Source organism: Condylura cristata, unplaced genomic scaffold (genome assembly GCF_000260355.1).
Source record: "Condylura cristata isolate star-nosed mole 26May11 unplaced genomic scaffold, ConCri1.0 scaffold00030, whole genome shotgun sequence".
Classification (NCBI taxonomy): domain Eukaryota; kingdom Metazoa; phylum Chordata; class Mammalia; order Eulipotyphla; family Talpidae; genus Condylura; species Condylura cristata.
The window spans coordinates 8,792,403-8,814,494 of record NW_004567131.1 but is presented as its reverse complement, the minus strand read 5'-3'; the positions used below and the strand labels follow the sequence as shown (position 1 = coordinate 8,814,494).

General features: G+C 38.4%; 1 protein-coding gene across 3 annotated transcripts in view; it reads left to right on the top strand.

Annotated features, from left to right (window-relative positions):
• The first annotated feature begins 66 nt into the window (after positions 1–66).
• The window catches only part of LARP4B (La ribonucleoprotein domain family, member 4B), an 83,486-nt gene continuing 61,460 nt past the window's right edge, over positions 67–22,092 (top strand). For 2 of the 3 annotated variants that reach the window (XM_012731395.1, XM_004691204.2), the window contains exon 1: positions 67–88. The gene's annotated coding sequence lies outside the window, so the exon portion shown is untranslated. Of the gene's footprint in view, positions 89–656; positions 675–22,092 lie in introns of those variants that run through there. The other variant, XM_012731394.1, reaches the window with a different exon arrangement.

The following is a 22,092-nucleotide window of genomic DNA, read 5'->3' as shown; positions in this document are numbered from 1 at the left end:
GCAAGGGCTGGGCTGGGCCCAGGACGCAGGCCGGAGTTCAGGGAGGAGCTGGAGGAGCTGGGGTAGTGGTCGCAGAGCGGTTTGTGGGGTCCGTGTGGGAGTCCGTTTGGGGTCTTGGTTACGGGCTGGGGGCCGAGCGCCGTGCGCGGGGCTGGTGCTAGGCCAGAGTCCGGGGCAGGGACCAGGTCACGGGTCGTGGCCCAGGTCAGGGTCGTAGGTCTATGGGCTGGTCAGGATTACGGCCTGAGTCTGGGGCTGGGATCCCGGCTGAGTCTGGCCGGGACCGGGGTCTGGCACCCGGGCGGGGCTGGGCTCGCGGGCCAGGGTCGGGGTCCGGGCCGGGAGACCAGCTGGCCTAGCCCGCACTGCGGAGGCCTCGCCCTGCCCTCCGCCCCGGGTCGTTAACACCAGGAAGTGTGGATCCTGTTCTCGGGGTGTGTTTGAGAGCTCCGGTTCTCGGCTTCATAGGCCTGAGTAGAGACAAATTCAGAAGAAATTAGGGAAGAATCAAACGAAAGATCCCATGCGTTCGAAATAGAGCTGTATTTACAGTGGAGAAAGGCACAGGTTAGGATTCTCTTTTCTCACCTGTGCCTCGGTGATCTGTACTCAGAACATAAACGGCTGAGTTCTCCAGACTTAAGTATCATTTTGTATTGCAGTTCTTCGTGCAGGTAATCTTGCTTCCTCTTCATTTTTAACGTAAACGGCCATAATTTCTGGCAGAGGTGAAACTTAAGGAAATTATCTATAGGGCAGATCTTGTGCGTTGTAGACCTTCTTCCAGGCTGCTCTGTAATTGTCTTAACCAGAGTGGAAGGTTGAATTTTTTAATAACTGAAGGAAGGGGTTCCTTGGACTTTGCAGTAAAATTAGTTTGTGTGAGAAATTTTTTTGAACGTTAATGCCAACTGAAGGTGAATATTGTAAAGTAAGAATATAACTTATTTTCCCTTTTGAAAGTTGCTTTCTGTCAGGATGTTTAGCTGGCCTGTTTTAAGTTGTGTACAGTATTTAAAATGCACTTGCAATAAATGGTAAATTTAGTTTGTTAAAGCGGGTGGGGGGTGGAAAAATGATTTCTCTCTCGTGGTCAAATAGTATGCAATATGCAATTTCTACTTCCCCACCTGCCTGGATCACTCTAATTGACAGGGTAATTTACAGAAGTTGGAGTGTTTGCACTTTTCAATTTTTCTGTTTTTAATATACTGAAAGACGGTTTTACAACTGAGCTGTAAGAAATAGAAGTTATCAAATTAGTAAGCTTGTTATTCAGTTGTATATTTGTGTACTGTGTGTGTTTTCCTTCTTTGAAACTTACATTTGATTAGAAATAATCAAATAATCCAGTGTTTTAAAAGTTAATGTGAATTGACTTGCTTATGTGAAAGATTACCTCTTGGTCAGTGTACCCTCTTGGTGCTTTAGTTTCTGTTTCTGAAAGAGCTGTTGTAACATGTTGATGAAGACTAGTTTTAGTATTTTTAAAAATTTCTGAGATTCTCCAGATTTTTAAAGTGTTTACTGTTTTCAGTATTTTCTGTTGACTGTTATTTTAATTTATTAGAGTTTTTTTTTTTTTTCCTTGATTACATGTATCTGGGTAGAGACAGCAAGTTTAGGGGATAGAATGTATTGGAGAAATGAGTTGAACTGTATTTAAATAAGAGCCACAGAGAAAATAGATGATATTTGGGTACAAGTTTCCTAGCATTTGTTTTAATAAGTGGCAATACAGTCAGGGAGAAATTTGTTTTTCCGGAATGTTGCTAGCAATTGCACTTAAAAAACAAGGTTTGGAGAAATTATTGTGCTTACTATAATTTCCACGAATAAGGGCAAATTTGACAAATAGTGTTTAAACTCTGGAGACAAATATTTTACTTCTTAGTCACTTGCTTTTATAAAGCAATCTTAAAATCATAAAACATGATTCTAAATTACTTAGTGAAAGTTGGGAACATCAGGTTGTTACAAACAGTAACAGTGTGTTCAAGTAGCCCTGCTTCTCTGCATAGATTTGCAACAGTCTTTACAAGCACTTGTAGTGATAGACCTGTGGTTGATGTTACTAATGGACTGACAAGCTTCTTTTTGGCTGTTATTTCAATGTCTTGCTTGAGTTCATAACTTTCCATAGTGGTAACTAGGATTCCAATTTAAGATTTCAATTTAGTAACTTGTTATTATATGTGTGAAGGTATTTATAGCTATATGTTAAATTCCATATTTTTGTTGTCCTTATGTTAAAGGTACAGGTTTTCAATAAAATTTTATAACACATAGTTGAGCTGTTGCAGAATTCTTTCATATTTAAGAATTTTCTTACCAGAGTGCTAAATGCAAGAAAATCTCAGTATATTATTGTAACTCTTCCTGTAAGTCATTTGACTCATTCTTTTTCTAATGGGTAGAAGAAATAAGATACCTAAGTTACATTTTATGGGAAATAACAGTGTTAAAAATTGGACACTATTCTATGGGTTTTGTTGCTTATGCTCTTTGTAAAGCTTTATTCCTATAAAAAGTATTTCTTTTTATGTAAGAACTAATTTTAGAGAGTATACAGTAAATGAGGCCCTCTGTTCTGGTTGTGTTAGACTCACCAGATCTCAGGTCTGATTGTAGTTTTATTTCAATATATACTTTTTCATTGTTGTACTTGTTGATATCCTTGGATCTATATCTGGAATTATCTTAGTTAGAACATTAATTTCATTGTTAGGATAGACAATTGTAAGGTAGAAAGAAATACTTTAGTTTCTCTTTAAAAGAAGGATCATAATTCCAATTAAAAGTGTTTTTTCCTAATGTTCCAATGTATTATTTTTCTTACACATAAATGACTTCCTTAGGAAAAAGGGATATTATTAACTACACGTATTTTTTTCTTCCCTTAGCTTCTTCTCAGACCCCCACTCATCAATCTCCCATAACTTTTGTCCTTTAAGTGCCTTTATACGAACCTTTTCACCATTTTTTCTGGTGAACCTGTTCTGACTGCTCTGCTCTTTAATCATGAGGGGTTGTGGTGAGTCATACCACCACTCTGTGGGCCTTCTGTCTGACTCCTGTATTGTCAGACCTAGCACAGAGTGCATGTGTGACAAGAGGATATTTCATGTTTAACATGAATTTGTGAAACATGCTGCTTAATTTTTAGGGGAAGATTGATAATCACTGGGATGAAAGTAGGCCTTCATTGTTTTTATGAAAATTGTCTTTATGAAATCTGATAGGAAAAGTTTGGATTTAAAAACTGCTAAGTTAGGATGGTATTATATTTGTGTTATAAAAATAAAATGCTGCCTTACAGGTTTTTTATTTTATTATAAGTTTATTTTTTCATCATTTTTGTGCCTTTTCCCATCTCAGTTGTAACCTCTGTGGACTTTCCTTCACCAGTTCACCTGTGTGCCATCACCCGTGTACTCCACTCCCCCATTTTTGATCCTATTCTCCACTCCACTCCTGTAAAATGTTTCTGGTATATAGTTGTTCATTATCATTATTATTATCATTTCTCCCCCACCCCTTGTCCATTGTGCTCCTGCTATGAGTGAAACCATCTGATATTTTTCTTTTTCTTTCTGGCATATTTCATTATGATCCCTTCCAGCTCCATCCATGTTACTGCAAAAGGCATATGTGTTTATCTTATTTTGATAGCTGAGCAATATTCCATTGATACAACAGTTTTTTTTTAAGTCACATTATAGCCAGAGATCCCTTTATATATCAGCTTCTCCTGTTAAAAACTTTTAAAAAATATTTATGATGATTTATTTTATTTATGCATGCAGGTGCTGGGGTGTAGTTCTCAGTGGCTGGGGCGGGGGATGTTAGGGGGTGAGAGTATTCCTCTGAGACAGTGGGGAGCAGAACAGGTGGATTGACTGAAATACACTGCTGAGGGGAACAGACAGAAAGTAGAGGTCTGTGAGCCATGTGGGTTAGGTCCCTGGCCAGGAATGGAACACATGCTGCAGTGGCTGCTGATAGCTTCATAGTGCTGAAACTTAATGCCTTGCACCACCAGTGAGGTACCCAGCTTTATAAAACCTTATCTGGTGAGTGTCTTCTGAGTCTTATACTCACTGACTTTTTGCTCTTACACCCCCACCCCCAAAATCAAAGTGTTAACTTTTTTCTCCTTGGTTTCTTTGTTTGAAATTATGTGTCTGTGTGTTATATATTTAATTTAGCCCCTTAATTGACCCTTTAAAAGGTATTTCAGGAATCCTCACCTTAATTTCCAAGGTTGTGCTGAGTTCTCCGTTTCCTTGGCACCTAATTAATCCCTAATTAATCAGTGGAAGAAACTCCTTGTGTCAGTGATCCTTAATGTTTGTCACCTCTATGCTCAGCCCAAGCCCATGTCTACCATGAATATTTATTAACATTTATTCAACTGAGGGATGAAGGCATACCTAAAGACTCTGCAAGTCAGCTTTAAAGAGAAGTTATTTGCAGATAACACAAATTGGCATACTTTCATCAACAAAATCTTCCCTGGCAAAGGATACAAAAGAATGTTTCTCCTAGTACATAAAACAATATTTACAAGGATTTAACTGACTCAGAGCTATGTCTAGTACTTAATGTGTTTTAGGTGAAATAATTTAACTATGTGACTTCTAAGGCATATTTTCTTAGTCTTTATAAAATGCTGTCTTGATAACAAAAACGCCTGTCCTTATTTATTTTGCCTTAAAATTTAAAAAATTATATTAGCCCAAAGCAATTATAGTGAAAATATATTTTTTTCACTAAATTGAATTTTCCCAACTGGGAATCTTTGCTACAGGGCCTGGGACTGAGGAGGACTGAGAGGAATGAAAAGGAGTCATTCATTCCTTGAGCAGGTGTTTTAGAGCATTTTGAAACTCACAATAAAAAATTTGAGTGCTATCAGAACTTTAAGATTTGTGGTTTAGAAGGAATTGGAAAAAGACTTTTCAAAAAGATTTTATTTTGGGGCCCTCCCTGGTGGTGCAGTGGGTTAAAGCACAGCGCAAAGAACCTTTAAACCAACCACTTCCGCATGAGTTCTATCCCCACCTGCCCAGGAGGTGACCACATGGTGCGGCAGATCTCTCCTGGTCCGCCCCCTGCTCCTCTCAGCAGTGTACTTAGTCGATCTGCCTGTTCTGCTCCCTGTTCTGTCTCTGGTGTATCCTCTCACCCTCCGCATCTCTGGCCTGTACCCCAGTTCTGTATGAATAAATAAATCTTAAAAAAAAAAGATTTTATTTTTTACTTATGCATACATGAGCTGGGGTGTAGGCCAGAGTTGGAGGGGGGATTCACCAGAGACAGAGTGGGTAGCTGAACAGGCAAATTGTCTGAAATACACTGCTGAGAGGAGCTGTGGCCCATACAGAAGTCTGCTGCACCATGTGGGTTGTTAGCTACCTGTCTGGGGATCACACTTATACTGCAGTCGCTGTCACTGATAGCTTCACAGTGCTGATGAGACTTAACCTCTTGTACCACCAGGGAGGCCCCTTCCTTTGAAACTTCTTGATGACTGTCAGTGCCATGGGTCCTGGAGCAGTCCTTTTATGACAGCCTCTTTAATTATAGTATATTCTGTGAAAGACACCCTCTCTCTCCCTTATCTGCCTTTTGTTGTTGTTGATTTACTATATTATAACATCCATGTTATTTAGGTGTCCGTGTATATTCTCGGTCTTGAGTGTAAATTCTCTTGAGTTTGAGAGTTTCTGTCTCTAGTTCACTGATATGACCCCAGATCTTAGGATGTGCATAACGTGCCTTAAATAATTTTATCAGTAAATTCGAGGATACTGCTGAAAAAGGACAAGTTATCCTTTAGGAGCTTGCTATCCACCAAGGCAGGTAGAGTTAGGTATCAAGAGTACATAATGCTAAGAGATGATAAGCTAGGCTTTGAGGGATCTGGGAGACTTCCTTAAATAAAGGGGTGGAGGTGAGAAAGCCTTCTAGGCACAGAGATCAGTGCAAAACTCTTAGGTGGGGAGGGGCAGAGCACTTTGGAGGAACTAATTTGAACAAGATTCAGTAAGTGAGAAGGACTAGGAGAGGCTGCAAATAGATCTGTATAGGACCTAGGAGTTTACCTAATAGGGTACACTTTTGCTCTGTATACTAATAATGGGGGCCTCCCTGTTGACCTAGGGACTAAGTCTCAGTACTATCATGCTATCACCTCAGCAGACCTCTCCTGTGTTGCCTGCCACTTCCCTTAGCAGTGTTTTTCAGTCAGTCCACCTGTTCCTTTGGTTTATCCTCTTGGAGGGGGAGCAGACAGTATCTGTGGCCTGTACCCCAATTCTTCTACACAAAAATAAATAAAATTTTTATTTTTTTAATAACATTAGCATGCATTTGGAGGGTTGTAATCAGAAGAGTTACTTGACCAGATGGCTTTTTTAAGTTACCTTTGTACTTTTTGATGAAGAGGAAAAGGTGCAGGGAATAGTGTTGCTTGGCCTCTAGATGGAGAGTCCTGTGATTGACACTTTGTTTGTCACAGTGGAAAAGTCTAGACCCTGGTCTCAATGAATGATAACTTGCCTAGAACTCTAGAACCCCTTTGCACTTGTCCATGATCATGTAGGTTTAAACAATGCTTTAAAACTATGTCTTCAATCTTCTAACATATACTCACTTAAAATGTTTTTTCAGCTTTAATTAAGATAAATTAAAAGACTCCTTTTACACTTTTTAGCACCATCTCTGAAAAATGGGAACATCTTATTTTTAAAATTTTCTCAAAGCTTTGTTTTATTATCAAAGCTTGAAATAAAGGGATTAAAAACATAGTTGATCACTTTGTTACGGATTGACAGGTGTTAGCCTTTATAATTTTCAGATATTTTCTTTTGTGATTGTTTTACATTTGTATTTCCTTGTTGAGGTTTTAAATCTGTATAATTTCTGCCTTAACCATATAGCTCTATCTCCATACAAACTATTATCCATTGCTGCCTGTTTAATCACAACTCTGCATAGTCAGACTAACAGGAAACTTTAAAAGTAAACTTGAAGTCCTTGTGGAAAGTTACTTTTTAAATCTAGACATTTAGGTGGAAAAACATTTTAGGAGGCAAACTCAAAATTGGTATTATGCTCATTTGTCATTTAGGGCAGAAGCTTAGTGTGAAATCTTTTTGCATGAAGCTTTTCCTGATGTTATTGTAAGTTTCACATTCCTCTTTAATATTTGTACCTCCAGCGATACCAGACTGGAATGCTGTTTGCTGTTTCCAGTTCCCATCAGTGAGCCATCATAAAAATGAGTAACTGATGAATCAGCAGTATTGCTTCTTTCCACCTTCGGTTTCTAGGGAGGAGGGAAGGGCAGTCAGTGAAGACCAAAGGGCACATGATGAAAATGCAGCAGGTGCTGTCTGTATGTTGGTGACTTAGTTTTTCTATAGCTCTTCTCATTTCTTTATACCTTTTTTTTTTAAGGATTTATTTATGCATACAGAACTGGGGTGTAGGTCAGAGATGCAGGGGCAGTGAGAGGATTCACCAGAGACAGAGTGGAGAACCAAATAGGCAGATTGACGAAGTACACTGCTGAGGGGAGCAGCAGGTAGGTCAGAAGAGGTCTACCACACCATATGGGCCACCTCCCTGGCCAGGGATTGAACTTATGCAGAGGCAGCTCTGGCTAGCTTCCTAGTGCTGAGCTTTAACCCTTTGCAACATCAGGGAGGGCTCCTACTTTGTATACCTTGATGAATTTTTATTTATTTTGCTGAAACCATTCTTTCAGGTGTCAGTGCAGGAGAGTTAAACCTGAGCATGAAAGAACTGGAAGTAGGAAATAGAATTGCCAACGAAAATGTAGCATTCAGGCATGAAGAATTTAAAAGTTTATGTGACCTGGCAAGATTTTAGTGAATACTGAAATGGTTCCTGCAGAAGAATACTTTGAGATTTTAATGATCATAAATTTTACAATTTTTAAACGGGTATACTGTTCCTTTCAAGTTCAGAGTATTAGGGAATGTGTTTGGTTGTCATGGAGGTTTTAAGTTTGTTAGCTCAGTTTCATGAAATCACAAGAAGCTATCACTTAAGATAAAAAGCATAGATCAGATGTTTTCCCACAATCATTGTACAGCCACAAATGTATTACTAGATAATTTAATGAGTCAGGCAAATAGAAATTGGATCATTAACTTTCAGTTTATAATTTTGTATAGGGGTGTGGTAAGGCAAATTTATTAATAATTTATAAGGAATGTATATCATGTTTATTAATAATTAACAGTATATTTAATAAGCCTTAATTCAGTTGCATATTTTGTTTTTTTCAGTGTCGTCATTGCCAGCCTAGAATTACATGACTAAGAGGGGAAGCCCTTTGATTCTTTTTGACTACTCATATGATGTTGGTGTGAATGAAATAACTTTTTGAAGTAAGACAGTTCTTTGAATTTTCAAATATTTATTTTTGCATAGAAGAACTGGGGTATAGATTAGAAGACTGTGTGTGTGTGTGGGGGGGGTTGTTGGTGGGGTGAGAGTATTCACCAGAAAGAGTGGGGAACAGGACAGGCAGATTTATTGAAATACACTGCTGAGGGGAGCAGTGCCTGAGGCAGGAGAGCTGAGGCCTCCCAGTTCTTTGAATTTTGACCTGCCTCCCCCCCTTTTTTTTAATCTACTGAGATTTGATGACTAGCTCCTGAAAATAACTGAAGAAAATAGTATAATATTGTTGTAGTCTTAATATATATATTTTAAAGATTTATTTATTTATGCATACAAGAACTGGGATACAGGTGAGGGGTATGGGGAGAATTCACCAGAGACAGAGTGGAGAGCAGAACAGGCAGATCTGCTGAAATACACTGCTGGGGGGAGCAGCAGGCCAGGAGAGGTCTGCCACACTGTGTAGGTCGCCTCCCTGGCCAGGATCAAACTCCTGCTGCAGTGGCTTTGGATAGCTTCTCAGTTCTGTGTTTTAACCTGTTGTGCCAACAGAGAGTGCTGGTCTTAATATTTTAGAGCTTTAAAGACCCAGACTCTGGAACCCACTGAGGTAAAATTAGTTAGAAATACAGCTAGTTAGCTGGTGGCAGAACTAGGGCTGTCACTAATTCTTTTTAAATTCAGTTTTCCATTGAATTGTAGTTACTCATGTAACTACCTGTAGACCTCATAGAATAAAAATTTTAGGTACACCCTTAACAATGGAATTTCAAAAGAAAAATTAAAATCACTGAAAACATTAACTTCATGTATACTATAGACGTTTGCTTTACTGTTTTATTTTTGCAATGTTTTCCTTTAAAACCAGATCCTTAAGCAGCTATTCCATGCTTTTTAATATGTTGAAATGGTGTACTTGGTTCAGAAAATTAAAGGTTTTGTTATTTTAGATAACTTACCCTATTTAATCCATTTAGTAAGTATGATTAAAAAAATACTTATAAGAACTGGGGTACAGGCTAGAGGTGCAGGGACGGTGAGAGGATTTGCCAGAGTGGGTAGCAAAAAAAGAAAATTCACATAAATTCAGTAGTTTTTCCTAAAACTAGACAGTTGCAATTCATCTATACATACCACTGGCACAGGACTCTGTGTTCAGACTTAAGAAATGTCAGCATCTCTTTTCCTGCCTACCTTTGTTTTGTGTAAAGAGGCTCAGATCCAGAGGAGGCTACTTACTGTGAGTCTTTAGGTCTTAGTTTATCACCCTCCAGTGACTGGTTTTACTTACTTCCTAAAGTGTGGGCAGTGATTGCAGATTTTAACAGCCCTAAGCTTTCCTACAATTTGAAGGGAGTCCAAATTCCAACACTTTCCATCCTCAGCTATGTATGTTGCTTATACTTTAGAGGAACTAAAGTCCTTGCTTTCTGTTTTTTCCCCTGTTCTTTAGAACACCTGTTTCTTTTCTTTTTTCTTTTTTAAAAAAGATTTATTTACTTATTCATTCGTACAGGCCAGAGATGCGGAGGGTGAGAGGATTCACCAGAGACAGAGTGGGGTGCAGAACAGGCAGATTGACGAAGTGCACTGCTGAGGGGAGCAGCAGGCAGGCCAGGAGAGGTCTGCCTCACCATGTGGTCACCTCCGGGGTAGGCGGGGATGGGGCAGGCAGGGATTGGAACTCATGGGGATTGAACTCATGCGGAAATGGCTTAAGCTTCTTTGTGTTGTGCTTTAACCCGCTGCTGCTGCGCCACCAGGGAGGGCCCTGAACACCTGTTTCTTAATTTGGAAAACTGAGGCCTAGAGAAACTTTGCTTGTATCACATAATAAAGAGTGAGCAGAAAATAGGGTCTGTGTAGCATCCTTTTAAGTAGCTGGGAGTGTAGTGTCTTGGGTCCACATGATCTGGTACACCTGAAGGCTGTGCCACAGAGCAGAGTTAGTATCAGAATGAGTTAGCATCAGAATGCTAGCTTTCATCAGAAAATATTGTAATTTTTGTAGTAGTGATCACAGAGGTCATAGGTATCTCACATTGCAAGACTGAGAGTTCATTTATCTTACTGACCTGTAAATTATCCTTGTTGGAGTAGTCTGTGTTGATGTTCATTGTCTCTCAAACTGTAATCCTAATCGGCCTAGAAGTTGTTGTCCAAGTATTCATAAAATAGAGATGGTTTTATGTCTAGTATACATGTTCTTTTGACTATTGAGCTGAAAGATTGTCCCAATAATGTGTATTTTTGAATTTATGTTCGCCACTATGGAACATAAATTCTATTTTAAGCTTAGCATCACTTTTGACAGGCATGCTTCATGTTTAGGGATATTAATATACTATCTTGGAAAACCTGTTTGGTTGTCACATTGAATATTTGAAGATTGTGGTTAGATTCTGTTCTTGGCCTCAGTCACTGTAATTTTCTGAGTACAGTGTAGCATTTCTTATCTCTAGTACTTGTTTTAGGCATCCAGCTATACATGCCCTAAAATTGCTCACAACAGGAAAAGTGGGAGTGTTTAGAGTCATACCTAGGGGGTGCACTCCAGGTACAGTCTGATATTCTGATCTTACCTCTCCCTCAGAGCTCTGGTCAATTCTTAGACGGACTTGAGTGTGTCCTTAAACTCCTGAATCTGTTTGAAATGTCTGATATTTGTCTTTTTCCAGTGAAGGAACAATAACTTCAGCAGATTTTAAAAATGATCTTTGACTTTTCCCACTCCTAACAACAGTGGTTGTAGAGTGGGTTTGCTACTTAGGAAATACTTCAGTGATTTGTCATTATTTTGATAATCAAAAGGTAATTTCTTACTGTTGACATCATTTTGTATTTGACATAGCTTTGTATTTAACTGTTATATGTGTTTTGATACTAAGTACTTACATATATGTGCATATGCAAATATATTAAATACTAGGAAATATATATTTAGGAGTGAGGCCAGGAGGAAGACAGGTTGCCACACTTATACCATCTGCTTCATCAGACAACTGTTGACTGCCTGAGGCTCTACAAGCCCTTTCAGAATTTAATGATTTGTTGAATTTAATTCTTTGATTTGGCTAAACATCATACATTCATCATATTCTTGCTTTGATTTGATTTATCATTTAATATGGAACAGAAGTACCTTTTCCCCACAGCAAAGCTTTTCTTTTAATTAACATACTTGAAACCTACATTCTGGTAGTGTTTTGAGAAATTGATCTGTTATTGGAAGAAGTCATGATAATCTATCAGTTAGATGTGGGATCTTTTTACTAAGTCTGTTTTTATGTAGTTTTAAGATTGAAGCTGTGGCTTTTTGGATGCCCTTGAGAATCATGAGTCTGCCTAGTCTGTGCCATGCAGGTCTGCAGCAGAGTTTAGCTGCTTTTCTGCTCTGACATGCTGGCATCCTTCAAAATGTTGAGTTCTAGGCTTGCATACTACCATAATATACTTTAATTTGAAAAAAATGGAAAGCAAAATAGAATGTGACAGTCATTGAAGAGATGCAAAGTTTGTCACAAGGGTAGAGTGAATGAACTTTTTTTCCATTGAAGAGTTAAACCAATGTACTATTCAGAGTTCAGTTTTGAAGAGGGCATTTGCGCTTACTCACATTTTTTTTTTGTGGTATTGTCTCTCACTTTCCCTTGGTATACTAATGCCACATTTGGCATCCATGTTTATTATTTTCACATGTGAATTAGAGAAAGTGAAGGTTTTTATGGAATGGCAATAATCTTAATGATTATACATTTATAACTAGTAACTAGTAATAAAAGGTGATATTATATATTAGCATTTTTTCCTATTCTGTACTCTAGATAAATTTGCTTACTATCAACAAGACTAGTGTGGCAGCATAAAAAACAGCACACATGAGCAGAGGCTCAGAAGATCAGCCAAAAGTATGTTTTCAGGGCCTCCCTGGTATTGTAGGAGTTAAAATCTCAGTGCTGTCAAGCTGTTGCCAGCCACTGTTGAATCTGCTACACTCAGCATTGTATGTCAGTACATCTTCCTGCTCTGCTTTACTGAATCCTCTCAACTCCTGTGGCTGTGGGTGACATCTAAGTTTTGTATGCAGAAGTGAATAAAAATAAATTGTAAAAAAAGAAAATGTGTTTGCAGTGTGAATGAATAGATTGATACAAAAAGATGTGGGTGGTGGAAGCGAGTCCTCACCTAATCAGCAAGGTGAGACAGGTAGATTCAGACTCTTCAGTGTGGTATCTTAGTGAGTTGGAATCCTTGTAGGTAGCATTCAGGAATTACCATTCTTGATATGTAAAGACTTTTTAATAAGAGGAATGTTGATTAATAGATAAAGAAGGTCAGAATACATTCTAAACAGACTGGACTCAGGATCTGTTCAACAAAGGAATTCAATGTCTTCGTTAAGAATATTTTTGTTTTATTTCCACATGCTGCCCTTGGTGGCAGCAAGTTTAGGTGTAGCACTTTCCAGTAGTAGTCAGGTGTGTGAATTAACTAAGCTGGTGCTCTGTTAAAACACACCTACACCTTCCTCTTTTCTATTCCATTTGCTTCTTTTGAAAAAGTATAGTCACTCCAGGAGATGGTCCTCTACTACAAAAAGTAACTCATGATGAGAGAACAAATAATTCTTTGAGAACTAAAGATTGCGTCTCTTACAGTGGGATTCTTTACATCAACTTTGCTCTTTTACTAAGTAGTCATTACAACCATATGCAAAGTTAGAGATAAATATTTTATTTAGACTTCTTTGAGTGTTGAAATGTTTGCAGTTTGGCAGATGTTTAATATTTACATTTTTAACCTGGTGGGAGGATTGATTGGTGTTTTGTGTTGTATTTTAATGAGCATCCTAGCTAAAATGATCTTTTGAAATAATTGTGTTTTCCAAGGCAAGATATGTTAAATACCAATTATAAGTTTTAAAACTATAAGGAATCTTGAAGTGAAATTATTAGATAACTTCTGAATTAAACAGAATTTGTTAAAACAATTTAAAGTGTAACTTATTTGTTAAGTTTCTCATGCTGATACTTTTCCAGTCATTTTGTTAATAAATTTTTATATCTTATGTCTGATTTGTATGTCTTCTAGGAGCAGAACCAGATCAAACTATACAAAAACCAATCACTTTTCCAACTACTATTATTTTCAGTAGAAACACAGGTGTATGTGTATAAAGGAACGCTTAAAAATTAATCTTGCAATTTATTGGCATAACTTGCATAGGAATATTTCAATACTGGACTCCATTTTAAATTAATAACTGCTCTACTGAGATTGGATTCCTTTCATTTATCAGTATCTCTGAGTGGTACATTTACTGTAAGAAGATTCAGCGGAGACAATGGACTGGCATAAAAAAAGGAAGAGCTAGTTTATCAGTTTTCTTGGGAAGAGCAATCTGTTATTTAGTAAATGTCCCCATTGTTAAACCTACAAAATTAAGCATATAATTTGAGTAAGATATAGAAAAGGTATATAGAATAATTTGCCTTACAGTACAGTCTGCATTTTAGATATATGTAGAGTGGTCTGACAGTTCAGAGTTAAACAATATAATTTGACTAACACCACAAGACAAATGACTGAGGACCTGTAATTGCTATTATGGTATTCATGCGATTCTCTCCATTTCTTTGTTTAGAAATGGACTTAATGCATTCATAAACAAAGTTAGTTTAATAATTGTCTTTTAGTCCCAAAATGGTTATGATTGTGTTTTTTTTTTTTTTTTTTAAAGATTTATTTATTCATACTGAACTGGGGTACAGGCCAGAGATGCAGAGGGTGAGAGGATTCACCAGAGACAGAGCGGGAAGCAGAACAGGCAGATCAACGAAGTACATTGCTGAGGGGAGCAGCGAGCGGGTCAGGAGAGGTCTGCCACGCCATGTGGTCACCTCCGGGGCAGGCGGGGATCGAACTCATGCGGAAGTGGCTTTAGTTTCTCAGTGCAGTGCTTTAACCCGCTGCTCCACCAGGGAGGGCCATGATTGTGTTTTAATGATTTGATTTAGCTTCTTTGATCATTTTTATATTTTCTAATGGGCTTATTTGGTTTCAGAGATCTGGTAGATATTTAGCCAATGTTGCAGAAAAACCAGTGTGTTTGAGTGTTAATTGACAGAAGGAGATTCTTTCGGATAAATTGTAATATACCATTGGTGGGATTGTATTTTTGTTGTGATATCTTTGATAAATTTAGGATGGCAGGTAGGGGCAGGGCACTGAAATGCTTCACCTTGGAGCACAGAAAAGGCATGTGGAAGGGATGGGAGCGGGTTGGAGGGAAGCCTTCAAGAAGGCTGAGCATTCCTTGTAAGGAAAGTAGAACATGCAGAGGAAGGCATGGACATAGCAAAGAGAGAGAGAATAGATAAGTAATAAATGGAGAATGAATAAGTCTACTTCAAACATAATTTTTAGATTTAAAAGATAGGTTTTATATTTGGCTTCCATATAGTGAGATCTCATGTGGGATATGTTTGTTTTTTAAAAGGTTTATTTATTTATGCGTACAGAACTGGGGTACAGGCCAGAGGTGTGGTGGAAGAGAGAATTCACCAGAGACAGAGTGGGGAGCAGAACAGGTAGATTGACAAAGTACACTGATAGGGTAGCAGCCGGTGGGTCAGAAAAGGTCATGTGGGTTATCTCGCTGGCCAGGGATCGAACTTGTGCTGCAGTGGCTTTGGAGAGCTTTATAATGTGGTGCTTTAACCCATTGTGCCACCAGGGAGAGGCCTGGGAGGGTGGGTGGGGAAATATATTTTAAATACCTAATTTGAGCTCTACTCAAATATAGTAATTACCTATACACTTAAAAATTCCCCAGTAAGATACAACATATATCACTCAGCACAGCCAGTTTTTATTCTGTCATTGAATCAGATCATTGTTACTGTTGCTTTAAAAGATAAGTATTTGGGGCTCTCCCTGGTGGCGCTGTACTGTGAAACTATGTCAAGCTGTGGCCACCTCAGTGCAAATTCCATTCCGCCCCTGAGGTGATTTGTATGGCACAGCAGACCTCTCCTCTCTCGCCCACTATTCCCCTCAGCAGTGTTCTTTGTTGATCTGCCTGTTCTGCTCCCCACTCAGTTTTTGGTGAATCCTCTGGGCCCCTCCTGTACCTCTGGCTGTACCCCAGTTCTGTATGCATAAATAAACAAATCTTTAAAAAAATAAGTATTTGGCTTACATATCAGTACCATATTATTTTTTATTAAGTGCTTTTTTTAAAACTCCAATATTGTAATCCACAATGAGAACATATATAAATTGGGAGGAGGAATGAAGACTGACTAAGGAGACTGCTTTTGAGATCTGTTATATTGAGACAAATGCTTATTGATGTGGATTGATACCTTGAATTTCTGCATTGCTAAAATTCTTACCAAGCACATCGAGTTGAATAGCAAAAATCAAATGTGCATGTCATACCTCATTGTATTTAACAACTCTGTGAGCTTCACTGAGATATCTCTGAACTCAAGTTTCCTAATCTGCTAAATAGGCATGAGACATAACATAAGGTTAATTGGGTATTACATAAAAACACTTAGAAAAAAATCTGCATAGTAGAAATCCAAATACTGTTTTTAGGTTTCTGATTCAGAGACAAATCATCCATGTTTCAACATCATTATTATTAGCAATAAGTGATCATTTTGTGTTGTTTAGGAAAATAATACTTTCATTTTGATTTTTCATATAGCATCCTTTCATGCTACACCAAAACCCCACTGTACTTTTATGATTAGAGAATGATACAGTGAAAAGGCCAGATAGCATCCTGACATTATCATGAAAATTGTTTTGACCTTCTGGGCCCCTGAAAAGGATCTCTGAAACTCTTGACAGAGCCTAGGCCATATTTGACCTCCTGTTTTAGAAAACAAGGCTGAGATTAGTTTCACAAGAAAACATGACAAATTTATATTTATCTTTTTAAAGATTTACTTATGCATACAAGAATTGGGGTATATGCCAGAGGTGCAGAGGGTGAGAGACAGAGTGGGGAGCAGAACAGATGGATTGACTGAACTACACTGTTCAGGGGAGTTGCAGGCTGGTCAGGAGAGGTCTGCCACGCCATGTGGGTGACCTCCCTGCCTGGGGATCGAACCAGTGCTGCAGTGGCTGTGGATAGCTTCATAGTGCTGCACTTTAACCCTTGTGCCACTAGGGAGGGCCCCTGAATGGCTTTATTAATGGGTTTTGATAAATTATTCATATAAACCTGGGTGCTTTTCCTACTAGGTGATGAGTGGTTCCTTATTTTTGTAGGAACAGTGATTTCCTTGGTAAATGTGGATCAGCAAGTCTGATTAGTCTTACTACATGTGTGTGATTAATAAAAAAATAGGCTATTAAAAAATTTGAAAGTGCAGAAATGAAGTAGTAAAACACTCTCCTTGAATTTTAACACTTAAACATATATTGTTAGCCTTCTGGTCTGCTGCTTTCAGTGTATTTTCTTTTGGCTCCGCAAATTCATATGAATTCTTCAAAATAGTTGTAATTATATTATCTATATTTTTATATGCTGCTTTAAAAAAACTATATAGTCTTTGTAATACAATTTCTAAAATTATTGAATATGTTGCACCACTTTCTATAGCTGAATATTTTTATTTTCTGGGTGGTGGTTTTGTTTTGTTTTTCCTTTTTGCTTTGGCTGCCATGAACATTGTTTAGAAAGTGGTTTACTTTATATTATTTAACTAGTGCAGATTTTAAATAGAAGTATGTGAATTATATTGATAATGTACCTAGGTCAGACTTAACTTTTTAACTCTTAGTTATGGAAAATTTAAACAACAATAGAGAGGGCAGCACAGAAATAACTACTTCACCCACAACCTAATTGTATATAACATGAGCTTGCTACATGCTTGTATTTTTGTTTTTTTCTCTCTCAAGTTTAATAAAAGAATAGCATATTTGAAAGCAACTTCCAGACATTATTTCATGCCTTGTCTTAAAATGAGTATTTTCTTAATGATTAAGGTCTAACTAAAGCAACCATAGCACCTCGATTTGCACTGAACAAAATTATTCTGTACTATCTTTCATTACCTAACAATATTCAGTTTGTCCTGTCACATGTAATTATTATTATTTTTTTAAAGATTTATTTATTTATGCATACAGAACTGGGGTACAGGCCAGAGGTACAGAGGCAGTGAGGGGATTCACCAGAGAGAGAGTGGGGAGCAGAACAGGCAGATTAACGAAGTATACTGCTGAGGGGAGCAGCGGGCAAGTCAGAAGAGGTCTGCCACACCTTGTGGATCTCCTCTGGGGCAGGTGGAAATCAAACTCAGCTCCTTGGCTGGGATTGACCTCTGGCTGCCATGGTTGCTGAAACTTAACCCCTTGCACCACCAGGGAGGCTCTATCTAGTTTTTTGTTTAAAATGTTTTGTATTAGCATAACAGCTCTCCCATTTTCTCTTGTTTTTTTACTTGCTATAGAAATGAGGTCATCTGTCTTATAGGGTACCTCACATTTTAGATTAAGCTGTCAGCTTTTTTGTTGGTGTTATTTTATATTTACTGCTCCCAGAATTTCCTTGAAATTGGTAATCAGATCTAGAGATTTAATTAAAAACAGACTCTTCATTTTAGGAAGAATACTTCACACAGAGGACTCACTTGACATCAAGAAAAATGTAATACCTAGTTGCGTTTTTTTTTTTTTTTAAAGATTGATTTTACTTATTTATGCATCCAAGATCTGGGGTGTATGTCAGATGTGGAGGCTGGTGGTGAGAGGATTCACCAGAAATAGAGTGGGGGACAGAAATGGCAGATTGACCAAAATACACTGCTAAGGGAACAGTGTCTGAGACAAGAGAGGTCTGCTGCACCAGGTGGGTCAGCTCGTTGGCTGGGATTGGCCTCTGGCTGCCATGGTTGCTAATAGCGTCATAGTGCTGAAACTTAACCCCTTGCATCACCTGGGAGGCCCTATCTAGTTTTTTTGACTTTCAGTTGGCAAGATTGTGAAGTGGCTTTGTTGAGTACAGTCCTTGTAAAGTTCCTCTTTAGTTCTTCATTTAATTTTAGCAGCATTAATGACCATTGCTTTGTTATTCCATAAATGAGATTGATTTACATTTTAAGGCTTGCTTGACGTGTTCAAAAAGATCTTAATATTGAGCTATGAAACAAACATTTTTTTAAAATTATTACAAAAGTTTATTTTTACATCATTTTGCACATTTTTTTTTCCCATCTCGATTGTAATCCCTGCGGGTTTCCCATCACCAAATCACCCGTGTGCCTCCACCATAGTCCCGTGCATTTCCCTCCCCCCCCACCCCCCCGTTTTTGATCCCATTCCCCACTCCACCCCCACAAAATGTCTCTGGTATATGGTTGTTCATTATTTTTGTAAAACAAACATTTTTAGCATATGTGAAAATAACTGTTTTGAAACAGATTTAAGAGCACTGATATCACTCATCACTTAGAAAGATTAATAAAACTTACTTATTTTTAGTTTAGGTAGATGAGATTAAAAATGTATTTCTAGGCCCTCTCTGGTAGTGCAGTGGGTTAAGACATAGCACTGCAAGCTGGCCATAGCAGCTTTAGTACGAGTTCAATCCCCAGCCCTGGATGTGATCCACATGCACAGCAGACCTCTCCTGTCTTGCCCGCTGCTCCCCTCAGCAGTGTACTTCATCGATCTGCCTGTTCTGCTCTCCACTTTGTCTCTGATGAGTCCTTTTACTGCTCCTGTACCTCTGGTCTATACGCTAGTTTTGTATGCATAAATTAAAAAAAAATGTATTTCTAGCATAGAGACTGCCTGACAGAAGGGAGACTGCTGGGCCTCATCTCCTTTGCTTTCTCGTTGTTAAGAGAGATAAAATAAAATTAGGGGGAAAAAAATTCTATGCTTCAGTAACTTATTGTGAAAGTTGCCTCTGAACTTAAAATTTTTAAATTACTAGCTAGGTCCTTTTTTTTTTTTTTAAAGGTTTATTATGCATACAGAACTGGGGTACAGACCAGTGGTGCAGGGGCTGTGAGAGGATTCACCAGAGACAAAGTGGGGAGCAAGACAGGCAGATTGATGAAGTGTACACTGCTGAGGGGAGCAGTGGGTGGGTCAGAAGTCTGCTGCACCATGTGGGTCACCTCCCTGGCTGGTGATGGAGCTCATGCTGAAGTGGCTACAGCTAGCTTCATAGTGCTTGTGCTTTAATCACCAGGGAGGGCTTGCACCACCAGGGAGGGCCCATTAGCTAGGTATTGGACTGAAAATAACTTTGTATTGACTATAGGTATTTTCATCTTTGAATATAGCTCTTTATGAACTATAAATCTGTTGTTTGGCTATGCCAAGAAGTATGGCTTCTTGAAAAGTTATGACAGTTAATTTTGCTAGTTATTTAACCTATTTTCACTAATGACATCATTACATTTAAATATTATTTTAGATTCAGATATTAGGTAATTTTTAATATTTTGTATCCTTTGTACATCTAAAGTGAGGTGAATGTCAGTAACTGGGATTTTCAGTTGGATTTTTTTTTTAACCCTATATATGTCAGGTCAGTAAGCAAGAAAAGACTGTTGTGTGATACAAAGGTTACTTGTTTGTGGCTAGATGTAGTGGTTGAATCAGAACAACTGTTTCTGCAGCACTGTGATACTGCCATGGCTACCTTTTATTACAGAGCATTTAAATTCATTTTGCAATGAGATTCTGTATCCTGGATGTCGGAGGAGGTACCTGGGAATAATTGTGAATACCTTTGTCTCTGCTTAACAAAGGGAAATTAACAAACACAGTTATTTCCCCTGCAAATATTTTAGTGTTGTATGCAGCTTTAAAAGGTAACCATCTTATATCTAAGAAGATATAGCAGTTCCATAATACATCAAATAACTCCTTACTGCCCTTGATACTTTTTCATTTTAGTTTCTTTGAGCCAAATAAAGCCAAAGTCAAATAAAGTCATAGTTTGAGGGGCCACTATGTATGTCTTGTCTTTTTTGTATCAAAGCCAGGCTACTTGCAGAATAATTTTTCTTTTTTCTTTTATAGATTTATTTATGCACACACACACAGAACTGGGGTACAGGCCAGAGATACAGGGCAGTGAGTGGGTTTACCATAGACAGAGTGGGGAGCAAAACAGGCAGATTAAGTGAAACGCACTGCTGAGGGGAGAAGCATGCGGGTCAGGAGAGGTCTGCCACTCCTTGTGGGTCACCTCAGGGGGCCAGGGATAGAACTCGTGCTGAAGTGGCTTTAGCTTCATAGTGCTGTGCCATCCGACAGGGCCCACAGTAATTTTTCAATTCACAGAACCCCATTGCTTTCCTCTGTAATTGTTGTAGGTTTGTAATAAGATCACAGCCTAAATTTGTTGTTTGTTTTACAAGATTACTGTCTATGTGATGGTATTGCTATTTCTATCAGGAAATACATAATTTCTGCCTGTCTGAAAAAATATAGTACTCTGTATAGTAAAGAGCTCTTTTATTTTTACAATATTTAAAAAAAAAAGATTTATTTATTTATGTATACAGAACTGGAGTACAGGCTAGAAGTGAGAAGGGTGAGAGGACTCACCAGAAACAGGGTGGGAGTAGAACAGGCAGATGTACTGTAGTACACTGCTGAGGGGAGAAGCAGGTGTGTCAGGAGAGGTCTGTCACACCGTCTGGGTCACTTCCCTGGCTGGCAACTCATGCTACAGTGGCTGTGGATTGCTTTATAGTTCTATGCTCTAACTTGTTGTGCCACCAGAGAGGTCCCTAACAACATTCTTCATTTTTGTAGAATGTATGCTTTTTCATCTAAGTTGCAACCTCCATGGAGTTTCCACCACCAGTTCACCATGTACCCTCACCATAGTCCCATGTGTTTTTCCCAGCCCTGTTTTGATCCTGTTCTTCTTAGCCCACAGTAGAATGTCTCTGGTTTATAGTTTTTATTTTAGTTTTACTTTATTACAATTACTCCCCGCCCCCGCCCCCATCCCTAACATTGCTGTTATGAGTGAAACCATCTGGTATTTTTCTTTTTTAAGAATTTATTTATGCATACAGAATTGGGATACTGGCCACAGATGAAGGGGAGGTGAGAGGATTCACCAGAGATGGGGGGGAAGCAGAACAGGCAAATTGCTGAAGTACACTGCTAAGAGGAGCAGCAGATAAAACAGGAGAGGTCTGCTGCTTCATGTGGGTCACTTCCCTGACCATGTATCAGACTTTTATGGCTGTGGCTAGCTTTGTAGTGCTGCGCTTTAACCCATTGCGCCCCCAAAATGGACTCTACCCAGTATTTTTCTTCCTCTTCCTGGCTTATTTCACTAAGTATGATCCCTTCCAGCTCCAGCTATGTTTTCACAAATGGCGTGAGTTTATCTTTTTTGATTGTTGAGTAATATTCCATTGTGCATATACACCACATTTTCTCGATCCACATCTATTTTTGGATATATGGGTTGATTCCACATCTTCCCTGTTGTAAACAGTGCAGCAGTAAACATAGGGGTGCAGGTATTCTTTTGAATTAATGTTTTTGTGTGCTTTGGGTAGATAGCTAAGAGTGGAATTGCTGGAACATATAGAGAAGACCCATTTTTAGCAGTTTGAGAAAACTCAAGCAGCTTTCCATAGT